The 18191-nt window shown below is 39.5% G+C and overlaps 1 long non-coding RNA gene across 1 annotated transcript; it reads right to left on the bottom strand.

Annotated features, from left to right (window-relative positions):
- Window positions 1–915: 915 nt before the first annotated feature.
- LOC114676142 (uncharacterized) lies at window positions 916–11807 on the bottom strand. The gene is made up of 3 exons (XR_003726994.2): window positions 11564–11807; window positions 3299–3408; window positions 916–1034 (listed from the first exon to the last, which is right to left on the bottom strand). It is a non-coding gene; the product is annotated as an uncharacterized LOC114676142 (long non-coding RNA).
- Between the last annotated feature and the right edge of the window lie 6384 nt (window positions 11808–18191).

Here is an 18191-nt window from a genome sequence, read left to right as displayed (position 1 = left end):
ATTTGGCTGTGGGTTGTATTACTTTAGCTAAATACTAATATGCATATCTAAGTTCATTCACTCTCCAGATCAGCACAGTATTGTAACAGCCTAATAGAGCATTAGCCTAATTTGATACGCAAGTATTAACATGAAAGGGGATGCCTTTCATGACAAGGTATTATTTCTATAGTAATTTAATATTTTATTGGTCTGAGACAATCCAGTGCCAATTTGCTTCCCTCCCCAAATACAGCCTAATAAACATGGGCTTCTTTGTTGTAGCTGTGGTTTAAGGACAGCCACAGTACGGACAGAGCATGAAGTTTTATTCCCCTGCTCCCCACATCAAACCTCTGTGTCTTCCTCACCACCAGAGGCCCATTGGCACTGTTGATGGTCTGTTTGCATACTTTTCTTTCTTGCCCAAGGGAAGTCAGATGGGATGTTTAAGATCCTCCCCAACTTCCAGATTCTAGGATTGAAAACAGAGCAATAATGTGCCTGCTGTATCCTAAGGCAGGAGATGACTTCACCTTTCCAGACTCCCTGGAATCCCCATGGAGCTGGGCTTGCATCTTATTTAAATGGAAAAGTACAGCCATGACTAAAAAGTAAAATGTCGGTCAGGGTCATGTTGGTGCCAAGGCGCTAGGAAAAAGATAAAGGTCACCATATTTTTCTCAGAACAGAAGCCTGCTGACCTGTTCCCCCAGAGCAAGATCCCTTGCCCTCCTGCCCCCTACTGAAGCACAGTGTGGGTCTGGGACTGACAGAGAGACCCTGCTGGCCTGGAACACAAGAGATGGCTGCCACTGCTGCCCTAGCTTCCCCTCCCACAGGGGCATGTACCCAACCTCCTCTTTCTAGAGCGTCTGACCCTGACCTTGGTCAAGCCCTCCTTACCTCTTGCAGTAGACTTTAAATTGAATTTCCTTGTCTCCAGGGTTTCTCCTGCTAATCCAGCTTCCACCCCGCTGCACAATAATCATTTAATAGAACAGTTCTGAGTAGAACACTCCTCTGCTTCAAAGATTTCCATGGCTCCCCATTGCCTAGAGAATAAAATTCAAATTCTTGTAGTTCTTAAGGTCCTGGCTATGTTTGCAGCTCCCTCTTCCACCTCCATTGTCCCTCCAAGACTTCACTGTTTTCTTCTGCTGCTCCAGCAAATTCAGGACTCCAAATGTACCATGACCTTCTCCATCTCAGGGCCTTTGCTCATCTGGGTTCCTGCTGCAGGGAATTCTGTCCCTTGTGCCTTTTGGACCACTATTCAACCTTTAAAGCCAAGTTCTGATTCCCTCCTTTCCAGAACATTTTCCCCATGCTACCTTAGTCCATTTTTGTTACTATAACAGAATATGTAAGATTGTGTAATTTCTAAAGAAAAGAGGCTTATTTCATTCATGGTTCTGGAGTTTGGGAAGTCCAAGATCTGGCAGCCCATCTGGTGAGGGCCTCAAGCTGCTTCAACTCATGGCAGAAAGCAGAAGAAAGGAGAAGCTCTGTCTCTCATGAGAACAAATCGATTCCCAGGAAAACTAACCCAGCCTCTCAAGAAATCCATCTTAAAAACCTAATCACCGGCTGGGCTCGGTGGTTCATGCCTGTAATTCCAGTACTTTGGGAGGTCGAGGTGGGCGGATCACGAGGTCAAGAGATTGAGAACATCCTGGCCAACATGGTGAAACCCTGTCTCTACTAAAAATACAAAAATTAGCCAGGCGTGGTGGCATGCGCCTGTAGTCCCAGCTACTTGGGAGGCTGAGGCCGGAGAATCGCTTGAACCCGGGAGGCAGAGGTTGCAGTGAGCCAAGATTGCACCACTGCACTCCAGCCTGGAGACAGAGAGAGACTCTGTCTCAAAAAAACAAAAAAACAAAAACCAAAACCAAAACAAAACAAAAAAAACCTAATCACCTCTTAAAGGTACCACCTCCCAACAGCACTACATTGGCCATTAAATTTCGACATGAGTTTTGGCAGGGACAAACCACATCCAAACCTACTTAGAATTAGTCACTTTTGGACCCCTATATTTGGTCTTCTAGTCTATTTAGTTACGTGCTTATTGGCCTCCCCAGTAGACTCAGCAGTCTTAAAGAAAGGGCTTGGTCTGGGCCACTAATTTTCTATAATCTGCAATCTTTGATATCCTTATATCTTTGAAAAAGTATCTATTATTTCTAAATGAAAATTCTGCCTATGTAGACTCATAGGACGTGTGAGTCAGAGGGATGTTATCAACTATTGGTGAGGGCAAGTCATTGCATCCGGGCCTATATCCCGCTCTGTAGCTAAGGCAGACAGTGATCATCAATCATGGTGCTCTTTCCAATGACCCCAGATGCAACTTTCTGATCCTTCCCACCCAGTGCTCCTAGCAGCAACCATTAATCAATCAGAGTTGATATTTACTTGCCATCCCCTATCTAGTTTCTTAGCCCTTATTTTCCAATTTCCTTCCCCTTCTCCTTTATGGCTGGTATTGCACAGAAGTCTTACTGGAAGCCCTAAAGGAAGTTCATGCTATAAAAGTTGAAATTTTCTATTCTTTTAATAGCCTCCAGCAATGAGGTAGGTCAGAGTTTGGGCAGAAATCTGAGATGTTCTTCTCTTGGGAAGATTCACCCAGCTCTCCTTTAACTCAAAAGAAACTCAGTGCAAAGTCTAGTTCAGCCAATTAGCTACACTGGTTGGTTAAAGCTAAAAGAAGACGATCAGCGTTCATGTTTAACTTTATAATATTGATCTAGAACCCATAAATGCCACCTCAGCTGTTCAACACTGAAGAACAGGCAACAGAGTTTTCTCCTTTGAAATGAAACTACTATATTTCTAATAAAGAAAGGAGCCACATTTAGGCGAATTTTACAAAAACATTTCTTATCTTTTTCAACAAGTCTCTCTCCATTTGAGGAAAAGCCCGGTGATATTAAAGAACCCACTGACACCTCCGCAGATGTGTTCACCCACCTAAGGTAGGGCCAACAACAGGACTGGATACACTCACTGGCCTGTGGCCTCTGAAATTCATCCTGACGCCAAACTCTTTTTACGCAACAACATGACAATATCAAGGCCCAAAACAGATATTCCCCTCAAGTAGGGGTTTTAATTACTTCCTGTGGTACCAGAATAGAAAATTGTAGAGAATTCTTTCCCTTTACTTCAGTAAACTCAGCAACAATGAATTCAAACTAAAGGGAATCACATTTTGACTGTACTCGGTGGATACACTTCCACATTTATATTTACTGACACCCATTCAGAGCCAGATGTGGTTGTCTATCCTGGTGTTATAGCAGTGATTTACCTTGGAGAAAGCCTGGTCCATGGAGAACTTCCATCCGCTATACAAATGCATGCTGCAAATGACATTCACATTCATGATTTCCAGAAAAGGACAAAGAAGTACGACTTATGCTGTGCAAGCAAACAAAACAATAACACTGGTCAAACATTATTTCCCATTGATGTGAGTATTGGACTTCCTCTACATGTGCCCCAGCTTAGCTCCTCCCCTCGTCCCTTCCCTTGATAACTCCTGTCCACCTGTAAGAGTTCCTGCACTTACTGCCATGTTCGAGTGTCCCCCTCTGTTACCTTCTGCCTCCCAAACTTGATGAGTGAGCCCTCTCCATCTCTGTACTGCCCTCTTATTTTCAAACTCCCCTGCAACACTAATAATGCATAGGAAGATTTCCAGATTAAAATTATTATTGTCAGAACATGTTATACTGGGCCTCATATTCCTTTTCTATCAAATGTCCTTCAAACTGTACCTGTCCTATTGATTATTGTTACTTCTCTCACCAATATATTGCTGGAACATTACAATTGTTGAAGAAATGCTTATTGAGGGAATGTGTTTAATGAAGCTGTTAATATTTAGAGAAACCTTTCTTTAAAATAAGAAAAATGGCTGAGTTGAAAATCACTGAACTATCACTCAATTCCATTTTCCTGTTAAAGATGGACAGACAGCACAACAGACACACACACACACACACACACCATGGAAATAGTTCTTTCCATGAAGTTTCTTTAGAACTTTACTGTATGAATCTCATTCTATTGACTGTGGTCAGAATTATGTTTTCATCTTATGCAATTTATCTAGTCTTCTGTACCAGGCTGTGTATTCTTCATGGGCAAGGACTGGGTATTTCATTTCACCCACAGCACCCTCTAAGTAGAATTACCATGTGTCTTCTTGCTACAGAATTTTCTCTCTTTTCTCTTTCTCTCTCTCTCTGGATCTCATTTAAAAACACACACACACACACACACACACAACAAATAAAACGTGAGCCTTCCATACTTTGGCTGGGTTAGTTGACTATGTGGTGCCAAGGAAATGGCTTGGTGGTTTTTTAGTTTGGTTTGTCCTTTGTTCTCTGAATTTAGCATCATGCGAAGACAGAGTATAGCCTAAAGGTGTATTTAAAATGTCGTCCTGTTTCTGAGCTTACTCAGACAGGCAATAGAAAATGGCATTCTTGATAATTAATGCCCTTACAGAAATTCAGCACAGGCTAGCAACTGTAAACAATACGTTATTAGTCAGGGGAGGTGCTTGCAACATGAGCACGGAAATTCCCATGGATCTTCATAGGGCATCAAAGGGAAGATTCAAGATGCTCTGGATAATTTCGTTACTGTGTTTGCTTGATCATTTTATACTTAAGCAGACTGTTCATTACCATCATCTCAACCTCTTTTGCTAGCTTAAATTCCTCTTAATTCATTTATAAAACAAAATTAGAACGTTGACTGCAACCTATAAAATAAGTCCACATCTTTGTTTAATTATAGTTGCTATATACACTATTTTAGCATTACTGAAGGTATATAAAGAAGGAATAAAGGAAGATTATTATTCTGTTAAAATGCCAGCTAAAAACAAACAATTTTTTAAATGTACATTTATATCATGGCAAGAGACTGTGTTTAAAATCCCCAAACTCCTGAAGCTGTTTGAGAATTATGCCAGTGCACTGCAGAAAAAAAAAAAAAAAAAAAAAAAGACAAAACTGGTTGAACATAAGACATGAGTAGTTGAAATATGGTTTAATTTTTTTCCTTCTGATTCTTTTTCCCTCCTTTGGAAACTGATAAAAGATTTTGTATTTTTTTTTTAAATCGACCTCATTTTTAGTTTATTTTCTAAAAGTGGAGATGTCTTTACATATGTTCAAAAGTATGTCTGTCAAACCTTTGGAGGACTTCTCAGAATGAAGAAATCTACAATGCATATCTTACCAAATTGTTTGGGGATTTTCCACTTTTATGTGTTTGGGCATTTTTCCCTCTTAAACATCAAAACCTAATAATCGTGGCAGAAGGTTAAATATTTTCCATACTTTGTTTTTGAAATTTGTTCCTTTGAAAGAACGAACATATGGGGGAAAGAAATCTACACACCCAATCTATTATGATGGCTACCTCTGGGGTTAGGGAGTAGAACCACAAAGTGGGGGCAATGAGGGGGCTCTCACTTCTTTCACCATTTTATTTACAATGAAAATGTATCCATGTGCCACTTGTACAATGTTCATAGTTACTTAAAGAAAAAAATCATATTTAGAGAAAAAAATATCGATTTGGATAACGGTAAATGTTTTATAGTATCCCAAGTGTGAAGATTACACATAGGATTGCAAAGAGGAAGAAATAGGGAGGAATTCCTGTTTGCTTGGCTGGTAGTAGCCACTCTTTAAAGCATTTCTGTACAGAAAGAGAAATACAAGAATTGGTACTTTGATTAGTTACATCAAGATTACATTGAATTCATTTTCTCTAATGCCAGTTTGCTTTAACTTAATATCCCTTAAAAAAATCCATGCCCTCATGACATCATCAGTTCATGCACTATTTCTTGCGGCATTAAAATAGAAACTTAAAGTTTACATGTAACAACCGAATTCAATAGAGTACCTTATTTAAATTTCTAAATCTCTTAGGGGCTAGGAATGAAATATAATGCTAATCTAATTTAGTAATTTGTTCTCTTTCCACCAAAACGCACAATCATTGCTTGTGAAAGCCTCAATCCCATCCCCATCCCCAACTTTCTTTTTCCATAAGGCTGGGATGGAATTGTAGGCTGATTTGGAGCACAAAGTCCAGTTGCACCCCAGACTCCCATCCCTAAACATCCAGTGCCATGGGATGTTTCATGACCACAGCATGTCCATCATGTTACTCTCCAAATGCAGGGATGAGGGTTGAATGGAGTGGAGCTTTTTAGTCTTCAAGGATTTAAAACTATGTACACACAATGCAAGCAGCTGGCAGGAGTCCTTTGTAAGTGTGTGTGTGTGTGTGTGTGTGTGTGTGTGTGCGCGTGCGCGCGCGCGTGTGTGTGTGTGTGTGTGTGTGCTGGAGAAAGAGTTGGATCAAATGAGTGGTTTCCTGTTCAGAGCAGGACATAAGTTTCCTTCCATGAAAGGAGATATAATTAATTCCACTTCCATCAGCACATCAAGAGGATGATGGGTAACTCAGCTCCTACCAGCTCTGGCTGCAAGGGAGATGTAGCCCAAGGGAAGTGACCCTTTATTGGGCCTGGGCTGGTCTCTGGCTGGCCAGGGAAAGCACACACCTCCACAATCCCAGACCCCTCCAGGTCCCCCTGGAGCCTGTCAATGTTTGAGTTCTGTCCTTTTTCCACTCTTGGGAGGACAACAATGTGTCTCCAGGTCCTGCAGTCTGGGTTTGATTAAATAATTATAAACTCCCAGCAGCAGGTCCATCATTTATGTCCTGAAACATGCCAGCATGTGTCTTTTGTGGCCATGCCAGCCAATCATAAAGCCACTCTCCTTATTGTTACTGAGAACACAGTGGTTCAATGTTTGTGCTTGTTCCTGGATTTTGGCTACAGAATGTTGCCCAGCAGTTTGCTGCTGGTGCCAGCATCACTACAGAACTTCATAATAAATCCTTTCTATATTTATTCAGTCCACTGGTCTGACACTGAAATTGCCTTTTATGAGCATATGATCAGAGGCTTCCATTTTCCACTTCTAACTCTGGGCGATTATATATTCTAACAGAAAAGACCTCAAGGCCTGTCGTCCATACATGCAACATGGCATGGGGACTGCCGACTGGCTGGGGGAAAGTAGGAGATTGGAAGTGAGTGAGAGTTGACCTTTTACCCCAGGCAAAGGAAGCACAGAGGTGATCTCTTTAATCCATTTGGTTAGAATATTTAAAATTTTCCACTTCCTCCACAACTAAAGCCCAAAATAAAGTTGCCAAAGCAAGGCAGTAATATTTCATAGTAACATGCCATCTCCTACAAAAGGGCAAGGGGAGAAGGAGGAGATAGGAATACCATTTAAGAGTTCAAGGAACTTTTAAAGAAATGTTTTTCATTCTTGCCTTAATTGAGTCACAAGTGATCTCTAAATGGCCCCAATGTTAAATATATCATATCAACCAAAACTAGGAAAGCGACTGAAATACCTGAATGGGAAGCCTTTTTCTATTTTTTGTGTACATGAAAAATCTCACAATAATTCAAATGGCCAGAATGACCTTCTGCTGATGACAATTTACGAAGAGGTCTCTAGAAATTATGATGTATAAAAATTTAGCAATGAAACACAGCTATGTTTTGGAAAGAGAAAGATGTGTTCTCTTTTCTTTGGCATAGTTCTGTCCAGGTTCAGAAAAATATGAGTATACATGGCCTATGTGCGTTTTCATTTTTGAAAAATGATCAAAACCACTCATTTATTGAAGGGAATACAATACGCAAAACGAGATAACAAAGTTTAGTGAAAATAAGCAGCGTAAACTGGAGGAAGAGTACTAGAATAACAAAATAAAACCCAGCAGTCGCTCATTTTTCATTACTATCTTTTGTTTGTGTTTACATTTCCTGAAATGCCATGGCATCATATCAGTCTGCAGATGAAATGTGAATCTCAAAAGAAGAGTTACTTTATACAAAGGTGGAATCAGTTGAAGGTTGCGTGTTTTGTTTTTACTGCATCCTTTAAAAGGATCATTAAAATGTTTCCACTCAATGCAGAAAACAATAATTATCCTTACAGGAAAGACTTTAGATATTACATTTCATTTTCAAGAAAATGGGTTTTAGAATAAATATTAATTAAATATATTTAAAATGTATACAGTTTGACATTATTTTTCAAAGTAAAAATATCTTATATTTTTAAAAACTGTAAGTTGAGTTTTTGTTGCTTTGTTTTTAAGATTTGAGAACTAACTTCTTTCAGTATTATAATTCCTGGTGACATCACATTTGCCCCAACAGTATTTAAATTGTACATGTATTTTTGAAAATGAAGCCAGTTATTGTTTTAAATAAACATATATTCAAATAAATTATTTTCAAATGTATCAACTTAAAGCTATATTACTATTCTAGTGAGACTAACTTAAGTTGGAGAAAAGTTATTAATAAAGACATTTCAGTATGAAATATATAGTAATATACTGTGCCTACACATTTCTTTGGGTGAATATTACTGGGGAAAATAGTTAGAAAAAAGAAAAAGTTTAAAATAGACCAAGTAGTCAAGAAGATAGACAGAGAAATGCAGTTTTGCCCTCCTTTAGCTTTATATAGGAACTACTTATGCTTGTAAACATGAGAAAGACGAAGAATTCTTAGACTAAATGTTTCAAAGGTAGAACTTTTTAGACATTTGTGAGAAAAGCTTGTTTCTTTTTAAAAAAAAAAGTGCTTTTAACAAATACTGCTTAAACAGAAATGCAGCCGTGTACAGGACTGTTTTTAGTTAAAAATTTTCAATGTGCCAACCAAAAAGCGATGTAATCGGTAACTCACCACTAGGGGGCCTTCCTATTGGTCCATTCTTATAAGGACAGTAATTAATAATAAATAAACTGCAAAGATGTACTCCAATATTTTCTATCACACACATAGAAATAGCTGATTAGGAAGTGACAAGAGTCTGGTTATTCTGTCATTTGGTTATTTAGATCGTATAAAAGTACTGATTAACTTTTTGCTTCTTCACTAAAACAGACTTTAAGAAAAATCAGCTGCGTTATTTTGGGGATTTTTAGTTCAATAATGGTTGTTTTATCTGCTTCTCACAATCTTCTTTTGTTTTATTGATTTTCCCCAGAGATGAAAATAGGGAACTTAATTTAATCCAACCAGTACATTGATTCAGTCTGTTTACTCAGATTAACCTAAACAGATATGCCAGCTTGTCAGAGCCTATGTTCGTCATCTCTTTTGACAACTCTCCAAACTGTGGTCGTGTTGAGAGCCAGTGGCGCCATGGAGTAGTCTTCAATCAGCAAACCTTCGTTGAACATTTACTATGTACCGGATGCTGTGCTTGGTGCTGGGCTACAGGTGGAAACCAAGTTGGTGTCATGGTCCTCACAGACACAGCAAGGAACAAGGTGAGAAAGGAAAGGGGTTTTGAGGAGATTCCATTTGGACAGAATCCTGAATGGTACAAGGGAGAAAGCCATGGCAGTGTGATAGTCCAGAAGGGGGGATTTGGGATTTACTATTAGGAGGTCTGGGGTCAGGTCCTGTCTCCTTTACTCACCAGCTGATTATGAACTTGGACGCTTTGTGTCCAAGTGACACTTGGTGGACACTCTCTGACTTTGCTGTCTCACCAGGAGTGTTAACAGTTCTGGCTCTATTCCCTGCAACTGTGCCTGCACCTCCTCCCTCACCAGATTTTGGGAGGATCAAATGAAGTGAGTGATTTGAGATTACAAATGATTTTTATTGAGTGAATTTTTATTGAGTGAATTGAGAACTTTGATAAACAGGATGCCTTCTTGTCTCCAAGTTTTAAAATATTTAATAATCAATAGCACGAAAAATGTTCCAATGCATTAAGTTAAAATTGTTTTTGAAAAATATCATTTTTAATGTGAATACATACATGCATAAGAGGGTTAGCAAAAACATAATCCAAGATAATTATTTCTGGTTAAATTATGAATATTTTCATTTTTTCCTTTTTGCTTTTTGTACTTTCTGATTTTCTGCAGTGGCCATGAAATGTTTCACAATAAAATAATATTATACTAATTAAACAAAATCATAAAGAAAAAAGATATTGATAGAGTGAGTGGAAAAATTCCAGTTTCAACCAAGACAAAATTTCTCTTTGTAGATGTTTTGTTAAATATTCATGTGGAGAGATTTTCATCAAAATCTTTAGATAATTTTCAAATCCCCACAAAAACCATTAACATCAAATGTTTTAAAACTTAAGTTGAATTTTCCTTTTGTAGTCTAAATCCCTTTCACCTGCTTATTAAATTCCAAAAAGGAAATGTATTTCAAAAATGAAAATTATTTTTCAATGTAAATACACATCTACATTAACTTCTGTTTAAACGTGTTCCTTTAAGATTTGTTTTTAAAATAAGTGATTCCTTCAAATGCCACTACTTTTGCATTTGCTGCGCATTAGGGTGACTTCTGCTAATTTATACCACCTTTCAGAGTACATTAGAACAAGATGCATTTGAAAAATGCCCCAACATTATTCTTTCCACGGCACTCTGATTTTATGCATTTCCACCTTGCTTTCATAAACTATGTAACATTGACCTATCTACTTATTTTTTTCTGAATTCTCTTGGTGATAAGAAATTTGTTATACCTCCTTTTTTCGTTTTGCTTACTTTTAGAAACACAAGTCCTGAATTAATAAATTTTGGTTGTTAAAAACACAAAGGTCAGATGAAGTTCCAAGTCCATCCTCTCCTAGAGGCTGCCGTCAGTGCGTTGGATAGCGTTCCTGTTGTTGCTGCTTTTCTAATACATCTGCATCCAGAGATACAGACCTAAAGGAACAAATAGTTTGGCGTTACTTCTCTTTTAAACAACATAATCCGAATCATATGATGAAAGTATTGTTCCATACTTTCTTTTCCTCCAGATCTCTTAGAGATCTATCTGCATCAGGATGCATAGATCTACATCGTTTAAAAATAATCTATTTCAAACATGTATCCTCAGCCCTCTTTGGATGCTTAAGGTTTGTAAGGAACTTAACTATTAAGTGATCCAAATGTGTGATTTCAAGTCAGTTCAGGATATGCTAGACCCCTACTTTAAGCCTAGCACTGTGGATCCTGAGAGGAATGAGGTTATTACCCCTGCTCTGGAAGAGAATGTCAGATATTTCTTGAAAGGGGGAAGGAGGTAATAAATTCAAGGACTATTAACTCTTCTGCTGTATCATACACTTAATGTTTTAGATATAAGCTGTTCCACTTTAAGAACAAAATAATTTAAACTCTAGGCACCAAGATCTAGAAGCTAGAAGGAACCCCGGAAAGTCATCTCTTTGTCTGTCTTCTACCTTTAGACATTTAACTCAGGATGGAAAATTGAGTTGCAGGGAAAATGAACACTCAATTGAAACTGCGTACATGCCCAGAAAGAATCTGATGCTGCCTCAGAATCTGTTATTCTGATGTAGCTATTTCGTTCCTCGGCGTGTGTTTGGTATCTTGAATTTTCTTTATTATTTAACTAAGGAGTTGTCGCCTCATGTTTTCAAATAAAAGGCTTGATTGGTTTACTAACCTGTAACAGGGAGGTGGACAGCGAGTTTGTGGAAATATCTGTTAAAGGGTAGAAGCTTTTTCATTGAGAGGCCAGGCAGGGCAGATGTTTGCACAGTTCTGAGACCGGCCTTATCAGTGATGCCGCTAAATACTGCTACAGTTTTAGGGATGGTGAAGAGGAACCCCCACTCATTCCTTTGTACCCATCTTCCCTTCATACAGGTGCTCACATTTCTCTGAACTCTATGCTTGAGTTTCTAAGATTGCCAAAAAGGGTCAAACTGTGGGGGTATGTTTGGTGTTCTAAACTGGTTTGGTAGGAATGGGATAGGATACACGTAGGATTCCAGCTGAGGCAGAAGATGCAGAGCAGAGTTAAACTCTCCCAGACATTGAAAACCAGCCTGTAAGAAGCAGGCAGTCTTCTCTGTGCAGTTACAGCTCTACCGGCCCTAGGTCCCAGCAGACAGGCAAGAGCCTGCACTGCAAGGTACAAGCCGGGTCGATCTATCAGAATCCTTATCCTGTCTCCAACAAACACTGAGCTGTCACGGAACAATTGTTGGAATGTGAGGAGAAAGAGTTTTCTCTCTGAGACAAGGAAGGCAATTTTAAAAATAGATTGAACTATCAGAGATATAGAGAAATAATTTTTGATAATGCAACGTTTGACTGAAAACACCCAAAGTACGTAAGCTTAAGCAGGACATTTGTGTCTTAAATAAGTTTATTTTAAATACAAGAAAATGAGTTTTAAAAAATCACAAGATATATCAGAAACTAATGATTAACATCACAGAAAGATCTGCCCTGGCTAGCTTTACCATACAATATCCCAATGATGCACTTATATATTTATTTATTTATTCTTAAAACATGCTCTTTTTTGGTTGTTTTTAGGAAACAAATTGTTTTTGGATTCTTGAATCATAAAATATTAGAGCTTCACGTTCACGTCGCTGAGTTCTCCCAGGTAATGTCACAGGCATGTGAAAAGACATCTTAATAGTACTAGGAATTTTAAATGGTTTGTTAAAACGCACATCAACTAATAAAAATAAGACAGAATCCATCTATGACTGAGAAAATTGTCTGTAAATTCAACTTGTTTTCTTTTGTTTTAATTTGGACTTTTTAATATGCAATCAATATTTTAGGTCAATGCAATTCGATTTGTAGGCATAGGTGTATTTTCCTCCTATACCACAGACATAGGAAATACTAATAAAAACATGCCGTGGAGCTTGTCAAGGTGATCTTCTTTATGATGGCCCTGATTTCTGAGTGCAGAAACCACATAGATATATTCCTAGCCTCTAGACAACGTATACATTACATGTCTTGTCAAAATCAAATACTCTGATCTAGTAACAGCAGTATTTTTCATTTTAATTGACAAAGAGATGGTATTTATTAATAATTTTATGCAAATAGAGTGTCACTGAAATTTTACTCCAGTGAAAAAACAATTCTCTGAGTCAGAAAACTTATACCAAAATAATGTCAGATAACTTTGTTGGAAACTATGGCCATTCTTTGTGATATTACTGTGGTTTGAATGTGTCCCCCAAAATTTGTGTGTTGGAAACTTAATCCCTAATGTAACCATGCTGAGAGATGAGACCGTTAAGAGGTGATCAAGTCATGAGGGCTCTGCCCTTGTGAATAAATTAATGTCATTATTATGGGAGTGGGTTACTTATTGTGGAAGTAAGCTCCTGATCAAAGATGAGTTTGGCCCCTTCTCTCTCACCCTGTCTTTGCCCATCTGCCATGGGATGACACAGCAAGAAGGCCCTCATCAGATAAGGCCCCTTGATCTTGGACTTCTCAGCCTCCAGAAGCATGAGCCAAGTACATTTATTTTCTTTATAAATTACCCAGTCTCAGATATGCTGTTATAGCAGCAGATTAAGACAGACATCAACAAAAAAATCAAAGTTATACAAAAATGCCAGTTTGACTTTTTTAACGTCTCTTGTTTTCTATGTAATGTACCATGAATTTGTTATTTATAAAATACGTTCTTGAAGCAATTTAGAGATTAATTCAAAGCAATTGAGAATTTAATCCATCTCACTTTTAGGGGAGGTAAGATTAGATTAATTTACTCCACGAAATTAAATAAAGAGCTCCTTTCATTTGGGCTCAGTTTATCTCCCTCCAGTTCCCAGTTGTGCAATCTGGAGTTTGTGAGGCAGGGTGGACATACCTTTGCTTGCATCAGCCACCTACTTCATGAGCTGCAGGTGCCCCTCAGAGCCTTGGCTTCCCGCACTTGAGTTTCAGCCCTCTGGGGCTTCATATGTTGCAGAGAATGCCTGAGGAACCCCGTCTTGCAAAAGTAGACTGAAGACCACATGTGTTGAACCATAGCCCATGCCAAGCTGCCCTTGAGGGAGAGGGCCTAATGCAGGACTTTGAAGGCAGGATAGAAGAAAGAGTCTGGGAAATGCTTTGGAAAATGGCAAAGCAATCCAAAAAGATTTTAGTTTTATGTCTGTTTAGGGAAGACCAGATATCGGACAGGATGTAATGTGACATTTAGATTTAATTCTGTTGATGATTTGCAGATTTGGAAATATACTTCCTAGATTGTCCAGTGTCCTTGGGAGCTGGATCTACCCAGGAGTGGTAGTTGCTAAGAAGAAATGAACCATGAAAAAAATTTACTGTGCTTTCACAGTCTGGAGCGCAAGAAAAACATAGTGACAAGGTGTGCTAGACTGCCTCTCATCCACAGCAGAAAAACAGACCAACCTGGATTTCCACTTTATATCTACCACTGAGGAACTGTGTGACGTTGGGCAAGTGAACTAACCTCTCTGGTCCTGTTTTCTCATTAGCAAAAAGGTGCTAATATTAATAATATTAGCTATATTCATGAAGATTTAATTCAAGCCAGGGATTATTCTAGAAAGATGTATTAACTTAGTCATCACAGCAATTTTTGAGTTTAGAATCACTATTAACTTCTCGTCCAGTTGAAGAAACAAAGGTTTGGTGGGTTTTTTGGTTTTGTTTTGTTTTGTTTTGGTTTGGTTTGGTTTGGTTTTTGAGATGGAGTCTCGCTCTGTCACCCGGGTGGGAGTGCAGTGGCACAATCTAGGCTCACTGCAACCTCTGCCTCCTGGGATCAAGCTATTCTTGTGCCTCAGCCTCCCAAGTAGCTGAGACTTCAGGTGCATGCCACCACACCCAGCTAATTTTTGTATTTTAGTCAAGAGACAGGGTTTCACCATGTTGACCAGGCAGGTCTTGAACTCCTGACCTCAAGCGATCCACTCACCTTGGCCTCTCAGAGTGCTGGGATTATAGGCGTGAGCCACCATGCCCAGCCAAGCTGAGGAAACTAAGGTTTGAATGAGTTAAGTAAGCAGCCCCAGCTCATGTAGCTAGAAATGCAGAGTCAAATGTCTAGATCCAAGGAATGTGTTCTGACCCACAATACCATGAGAGACAGGCTAACATCAGCTGAGACCAGGGACTGTGAGCTGGACTGGATCCCCAAAAGCTTCCATCACTTGCAGACTGCAAACGTGCCAAGCAACAGAGCTTCTCTGTGCTTGTCCCACATGTAAAATCAGAGATAATAATGGAATCTGCCTCATGGTGCTTCTGTGAGGATCAAATGGTAATATTTGTTAACTCAGAACAGCGCTTGGTAAGAATTAGGTAACTATTTAAGAGTGCTCTTAGTATTGTGTTAGAACTTATACTCTGCAATGATATGGATTGAAGCAAAATTTAATTAATACATATAAATTACTTACCTCTACATAGTAACTACCCAACAAATAATTCCTTCTAGGAGATTTTGTGCTAAGTATGAGGCATGGTTTAGGTCCTAGTGAGGTGCAGATCACAGGGCCCAGGGCCACCTACTGTGGAGCTCACAGTCTAATGGAAAGAAAAGAACAGTTTTAGTTTTCTTTTCTCCAGGGGATCAGAAAGTTCTGTCTTTAAGCAGGCAGATTTCTCACCTGCCTGTAATAATACTCATGCGATAGGATAAATGGATTAAGGAGTATTCCCAGGCTCATCTTTTCTCCCCTAGCCTAGTAGAGAGAATCCTACGGGTACAGCCTCCATTTCTACCTCTTAGCCACCATCGGTAGGATGACTGAATCTGACATAAAGGGTGGGAGAAACTGAGTCAATCTCCACAATAAGACATCAAGTGAAAAAGGAGGGAGGAAAGCAAAGTGCCATCTTCAGAACACAGCAAGGGCATGCAAACATGTGCATGTAGGGTGTGTATGTTGGGTATACATGCATGTGTGTGTTTTGTGAGTGTGTGCTGTGTGTGTGAGTGTATGTGTTGGGGGCTGGGGTGGTTCCAGTGTAACTTCAGGGTTTAGGGAAGGTCTAAGACAAGAAATGAGATGGAAGTAAGTATTGCAAGGATCTGTATCTTCTTTCTTATTGCCAAAATACAGGAGTAAAAGAACTCTATTCCTCTATTATTACTTTTGGCTCACTGATTGTGTTTGTGTAAATCATGCTCCTTGGAGACCAGACAACCATGTGGTTTTATGGGGTATGGAACACCTATTTGCCAGGAGCCTTCCCGGCCCATTTGTTCAAGAGAGACTGTCAAGTTCTGTCTGTCCTTGATCATGACCCTAAAGCAAATAAGATTTCAAGGTTGTTTCAGTCTTGGAGAGCCCAACCACACGATTACTTGGGCATCAGTGGTTCTTTGTCTAGTCTCGGAGCCTTCAATGCAGAATGTGTAGGTATGCATCATTTTCCAATCTTAGACCACCATGGCCTCTCTAACATTGGCAAGAACTATTGCAATCACAGGGGACAGATTCCATAAACACTAACGTACGGCAGTTTTCCAAACTTCCCTGATGGTGAAAACATTGATTCCTGGGATCAATCTAGCGATACTGAAGCAGAAATTCTAGAGGAAAGGTCCAGAAATCTGGATTTTTGACCAATATCACAAGCAACTTTTATCAGTAAAGTCTAGAACCATGGTGTGGATGTTTCCAGCATTGCCAAAACTGCCTACTCCATGAAGAAGAGGCCAGGTACCTTTCATGACGGGTGTACTAGCCACCTACGGTAACTAAAGTTGAGAATGAGAGATGAGGACTCATTTCCCCACACCCAACTTAGCAGCACCAAAGATCATTATCTTTAAGGGCACAATTAGTTCAGGTAGAGCAAAGCTACACTGTAGACACAGTTGTAGATGTCTGCTTGCCCTTCCTCACCTGCTCTTCTCACATTCCTCTCTGAGCCACTCACCTGCTGTCTCTGGGCTCACTACTCTTTTGAATTCCTGAGATCAACATCTTAAATATGATACCTTAAAGCCCCCAGATGAGCTCACCTCTAGATCTTCTGAGAGTAAATTTCTCAGTAGAATATATCAGTATCCTGGCAGCAGCTGGAGGATCAAAGTTAAATATCCTAAACTGTATAAGTGGAGATTCCCTGCCTAGGGCTTGGGACACCCCTTCAACTGACTGTCAGGTATAGCTACCATGCCTTCCTTTGACCATCTAGAACAGTGTGACCTTGATTCAGAGGTTGCCATACAAGTTTTTACTGAGAACCTGTGAATCTTCTCAGAGTACTTTTAGTTGAAAAGTATTGTGGAATTGTATTAGTTTTCTATTATTGTGTAACAGTATTACCACAAACTTAACCACTCAAAGCAGCACATATTTATTATCTCACAATTTCTGTAAGTCAGAAGTCCAGAAACTGTTTAACTGGGTCCTCTGCCTAGAGTCTCATAAAACTGCAATCAAGGAGTTGGCTGGGGCTATGGTCTCATCCAAGTCTTGACTGGGTAAGAATCTGTTTTCTAACTAATTGAGGTTGTTGAGAGAATTTAGTTTCTTGAAGCTGTAGAACTGAGAACTTCCATTTTTTTATGGCTGTTGACCAGAGGCCACCCTTAGTTCCTTGACATGGAGGGTCTTCCAACATGACCACCTGGCACATCAAAGCAAGCAAGTTGGGGAGAGACCCCAGCAAGACTGGTGCTACAATCTTATATTATATAATTATATACATGTAATCATGTATATTTTGTCCCCTTTGTCATGCTCTATTGATTAAAAGAAAATCACAGGGCTGGGCGTGGTGGCTCATGCCTGTAATCCCAGCACTTTGGGAGGCCAAGGTGGGCAGATTGCCTGAGGTCAAGAGTTCGAGACCAGTCTGGCCAACGTGGTAAAATCTCGTCTATACTAAAAATACAAAAATAATTATCCAGGTGTGGTGGCATGCACCTGTAATCCCAGCTATTGGGAGGCTGAGGCAGAGGAATTGCTTGAATCAGGGAGGCGGAGGTTGCAGTGACCTGAGATCATGCCACTGCACTCCAGCATGGGCAACAGAGCAAGGCTCCATCTCAAAAAAAAAAAAAAAATCACAGGTCTTGCCCACATTCAAGGGCATGAACACCAGCAGATGACCCTGAGGGGGATTACCTTAATGAGTTTGTCTGTGAAAGCAGTGATCACTAATTAGAGTGTCTGCTCAACCCCAAAACAATACTACTTCTCTAAGACATGGGTTAACTATGGCAGCCATGTGTGTGCTGTGGGACTCCACACCTTGACCAAAGCTGATTGATGGGCAGGCAAAGACCCAGCCCAAAGTGAAGCAATCAGATTCTG

The sequence above is a fragment of the Macaca mulatta genome, chromosome 2 (assembly GCF_049350105.2).
Source record: "Macaca mulatta isolate MMU2019108-1 chromosome 2, T2T-MMU8v2.0, whole genome shotgun sequence".
NCBI lineage: Eukaryota > Metazoa > Chordata > Mammalia > Primates > Cercopithecidae > Macaca > Macaca mulatta.
Note: the sequence above shows the minus strand (reverse complement) of the source record. Positions and strands in the feature narration are given on the sequence as shown.